Source organism: Trachypithecus francoisi, unplaced genomic scaffold (genome assembly GCF_009764315.1).
Source record: "Trachypithecus francoisi isolate TF-2019V2 unplaced genomic scaffold, Tfra_2.0 Lachesis_group16, whole genome shotgun sequence".
Classification (NCBI taxonomy): Eukaryota; Metazoa; Chordata; class Mammalia; order Primates; family Cercopithecidae; genus Trachypithecus; species Trachypithecus francoisi.
The window spans coordinates 35,749,700-35,754,725 of NW_022681461.1; the positions used below are offsets into that span (position 1 = coordinate 35,749,700).

Here is a 5,026-nt window from a genome sequence, read left to right on the forward strand (position 1 = left end):
TAGGTGGGGCTTAATGAAACTAAAGAGCTTTGCATGACAAAAGCAACAGTCAACAGAATAAACAGAAAACCCACAGAGTGGGAGAAAATCTTCACAATCTATATATTCAACAAAGGACTATAAATAACTCAAACAAATAAGCAAAGAAAAAAACAATCCCATCAAAAAGTAGGCTAACAACATGAATAGATAATTCTCAAAAGGAGATATAGAAATGGCCAACAAACATATGACAAAAATGCTCAACATCACTAATGATAAGTGAAATGCAAATCAAAACCACACTGCAATACCACCTTACTCCTACTAAGGGAGGAGACCATCCTCATATTGTCTTATGCCCAATTTCTGTCTCCAAAGAAAGAAGCAAAAACGAAAAGGCAGAAATGGAACCCACAGGCCGACAGCTCAGCACCGCACCCTAGGCCTGGTAGTTAATAATCAACCCCTGACCTAACTGCTTGTGTTATCTGTAGATTTCAAATACTGTATGGAAAAGCACTGTGAAAATCCCTGTCCTGTTCTATTCTGTTCTGTTCTGTTCTGATTACTGGTGCATGCAGCCCCAGTCACATACCCACTGCTTGCTCAATCGATCACGACCCTCTCACGCAGACCCCCTTAGAGTTGTAAGCCCTTAAAGGGGACAGGCATTCTCACTCAGGGAGCTCGGTTTTTGGAGATGTGAGTCTGCCAATGCTCCCAGTTGAATAAAGCCCTTTCCTTCTACAGCTCAGTGTCTGAGGGGTTCTTGTCTGCGGCTTGTCCTGCTATGCTACAAGAATGGTCATAATCAAAAAATTAAAAAATAATAGATATTGGTGTGGATGTGTTGAAAAGGTAATACTTCTACACTGCTGGTGGGAATGCAAACTAGTATGAACACTATGGAAAGCAGTGTGGAGATTCCTTGAAGAACTAAAAGTAGAACTACCATTTGATCCAGCAATCCCACTACTGGATATCTTCCCAGAGCAAAAGAAGTCACTATACAAAAAATGATACTTGCATGTGCATATTTATAGCAGCACAATTTGCAGTTACAAAAATGTAGAACCAGCCCAAATGCCCATCAATCAATGAGTGGATAAAGAAACTGTGGTATATATATACGATGGAATACTACTCAGCCATAAACAGGAAAGAGTTAATGGCATTTGCAGCAACCTGATTGGGATTGGAGACTACTATTCTAAGTGAAATAACTCAGGAATGGAAAACCAAACATCATATGTTCTCATTCACAAGTGGGAGTTAAGCTATAAGGATGCAAAAGCATAAGAATAATACAATGGACTTTGGGGACTCAGAGGGAAAGGGTGAGAACAGGGTGAGGGATAAAAGACTACAAATTGGGTAGAGTGTATACTGTGATGGGTGCACCAAAATCTCACAAATCACCACTAAAGAAATTATGCGTGTAACCAAATACCACCTGTTCTTCAAAAACCTATGGAAACATAAAATTTTTAAAAAGTGTACATACATGTGATTTTAAAAAAGCAATAATGACTGTTTACGCTTCAGTGGAAATGCTGTCTTCTTGGCTCAGCTGAATGCATGAAGGCACAAAGAAGAATTTCTTCATCATTGTGTCTGAAGTAATTCCTGCATCTTGCATCTCACACCAATTAATAATTCCCATGAAGCCTCCACAAATATCTAACATGTTCATCATAAAACCAAAGTCTCTAACCATGCCAAACACACATCGAGCATCAGATAGAGCATGTGCATATACTTGAGATTCTTTGCAAGCACTTAAAACATGAAATTTTAACCCCAATCATTTGGACATCAAGTTTCTTAGCACATTCCAAAAAAAATGCCTACAGTTATTCGGGGAAGTGCCAAACTTCATGCTACCCTCTTCACCACCAATATTATCTTCTGTTGCAAAATGTGGCAAGACCCTAAGAGAAGAGGAGATGATCAAGGCAGAGTTCATTTACATCATCATCTGCACACGTGAAGCCTGAAGATTGTAAGAAGTATGTTGGTTATGTTGTTAGTGCTCACAAATCCAGCAATAGGTGAATCAAATAAACTTAAGGAAAAACAGTCTTGGCATTTGGGTGATTACATACAGTTTTCTTCAATTCAATTTTATTGCTTCATGTCATAATATTTGCTCCAACTTCTGCTGCATACTTTATTTGAGACACTTGCTTGTAAGGACTGACATAAATGTTTCTGCAGATACACATGACTCTTTTACTAAAGCCATTTCATTTTTATTGGAACAAGCAAATCCAGTGCCAAGAGCTGTTAAAATCTCAAGTACAGCTGGAGTAGAGTTGCACTTCACTGTGTAGAATGGCTTTATCTGAGCCACTACATTCTGCCATTGACTGTGTTTCTTCACAGTCTTTCCAAGATCTCCCACAAAAAAAGATTTTTGCCTTGTCAGAGAATGTTCAAAAAACATAGTTATCAATAACATTTATAAGGTTTGTTCCTTCATCCAACAGACCAATGAAATAGTTTGCATCATCAATAAATCCCGTCATCTCAGCTGAATTTTCACAAAACTAAGTCATAAACCAGGAAAAATAAGGAATGGGTTACAAGCCTATGTCTTGGTTCTTAGAATATGCAACAAAATGGACAAGTTGAGAGATGGAATCCCCCATCATCAGCTGGGTTCCCAAGGTGGCTCATTGTCTGAAGTTGAACTGCTGTCTATACAGCAATTCTCCTAGGCCCTCTGGGTAGGTGTATACTTGGACAGAAAGTTTGCCATGAGATAATGGCTCAAAGATTTGGGTAAAGCATCTTCTCTTTTTTCGTGATATTTTTAAGGAGAGATGTGGTTACTTTCAGCAGAAATATCCAAGGTGGCCTGGGTCATAGGCTATGGGAACAACGTGGAGGTAAAAACATGCAACAGCATGAGAATGGATGAGAAGAGGCAGAGATAGCAATGGCAGGAGGAAAAAAGGAAACACTGCTGCTGGCTAGAGAAGAGCCAGATATTGTAGTTCTCATTGGTATTTTGATAGGGATTGAATTGAATATGTAGATTGCATTGGATAGTATAACAATATTAATTCTTTTGATCTATGAGCACGGAATATATTTTCATTTGTTATGTCCTCTTGAATTGTTTTCATTAGTGTTTTACAGGTTCCATTGTATAGATCTTTACTTCTTTGGTTAAATTTATTCTTAAGTGTTTTATTTATTTATTTATTTATTTGGTAGCTATTGCAAATGGGATTGCTTTCTTGGTTTCTTTCTCAACTTGTTCACTGTTGGTATATATAAATGCTATTGTTTTATGTGTTTTATGTATGTTGATTTTCTATCCTGCAACTCTACTTAATTTGTTTATCAGTTCTAATAGTTTTTTTGGTGGAGTCTGTAGGTTTTTCCAAATGTAAGATCATGTCATCTGCAAACAAGGATAATTTAACTTGTTTCTTTCCAATTTGAATGCTCTTCATTTTCTTCTCTTGCCTAATTGCTCTGACTAGGACTTCAAGTACTATGTTGAATAAAAGTGGTGAAAGTGGGCATCCTTGTCTTGTTCCAGATCTTAGAAGAAAGACTTTCAATTTTCTACCATTAAGCATGATATTAGCTGTGGGCTTGCCATACATGGTCTTTATTTTTCTGAGGTATGTTCCTTTTATAGCCAGTTTGTTGAGGGTTTTTATCATGAAGAGATGGTGAATTTATCAAATGCTTTTTCAGCATCTATTGAAATATATTATTTTGACCTTCATTCTGTTTTTTTTTCTTTCTTTCTTTCTTTCTTTCTTTCTTTCTTTCTTTCTTTCTTTCTTTCTTTCTTATTATACTTTAAGTTCTAGGGTACATGTGCATAACGTGCAGGTTTATTACATATGTATACTTGTGCCATGTTGGTGTGCTGCACCTATCAACTCGTCAGCACCCATCAACTCATCATTTACATCAGGTATAACTCCCAATGCAATCCCTCCCCCCTCCCCCCGACCTTCATTCTGTTAATGTGATGTGTCACATCTATTGATTTGTATATATTGAACCATCCTCGCATACTGGGATGAATAATGGTGAATGATCTTTTTAATGTGTTGTTGAATTCAGTTTGCTAGTATTTTGTTGAGTATTTTTAGATCTATGTTCACCAGAGACACTGGCTTGTAGTTATCATTTTTTTGTTGTTGTGTCCTTGTCTGGTTTTGGTATCAGGGAAATACTGGCCTTGTAGAATGAGTTTAGCAGTATTCTCTCCTCTGCTAATTTTTGGAATCATTCAAATTGGGTCTGTATTAGTTTTTCTTTAAAGTTTGGTAAAATTCAGCAGTGAAGTCACTGGATTCCAGGCTTCTATTTGATGGCAGACTCTTTACTACTGCTTCAGTCTCATTGCTCATTATTGGTCTGTTGATGTTTTCTGTTTCTTCATGGTTCAATCTTGGTAGGTCGTGTTTCCAGAAATCTATCCATTTCTTCTAGGTTTTTCAATTTGTTACGATATGGTTCTTCCTAATAGTCTCTAACTATCCTTTGTATTTATGTAGTATCAGTTGTAATGCCTCCCTTTTCATATCTGATTTTATGTATTTGGGTCTTCTCTTTTTTTTATTTTTATTTATTTATTTTTTCTTATTCCAGCTAGATTGATATTATCTTTTTTAAAAAACCAGACTTTTGGCTGGTCACGGTGGCTCATGCCTGTAATCCCAGCACTTTGGGAGGCCAAGGCAGGCAGATGACAGGGTCCAGAGATGAAAACCAACCTGGCCAATATAGTGAAACCCTGTCTCTACTAAAAATATAAAAATTAGCTGGACATGGTGGCATGTGCCTGTAGTCCCAGCTACTCAGAGGCTGAGGCAGGAGAATCACTTGAAATTGGAAGGCAGAGGTTTCAGTGAGTGGAGATCGTGACACTGCACTCCAGCCTGGTGACAAAGCGAGACTCCATCTCAAAAAGAAAAAAAAAAAAAAAGCAAACTTTCATTTTGTTGATTCTTAACTGCTTTTTTAGTCTCAATTTCATTTATATCTGCTCTAATCTTTATTTCTTTTTTTT

The 5,026-nt window shown here is 37.1% G+C and overlaps 1 pseudogene; it reads right to left on the minus strand.

Moving 5' to 3' along the window:
- Nucleotides 1-1,516: 1,516 nt before the first annotated feature.
- On the minus strand, nucleotides 1,517-2,510 carry LOC117099235 (annotated as a pseudogene).
- Between the last annotated feature and the right edge of the window lie 2,516 nt (nucleotides 2,511-5,026).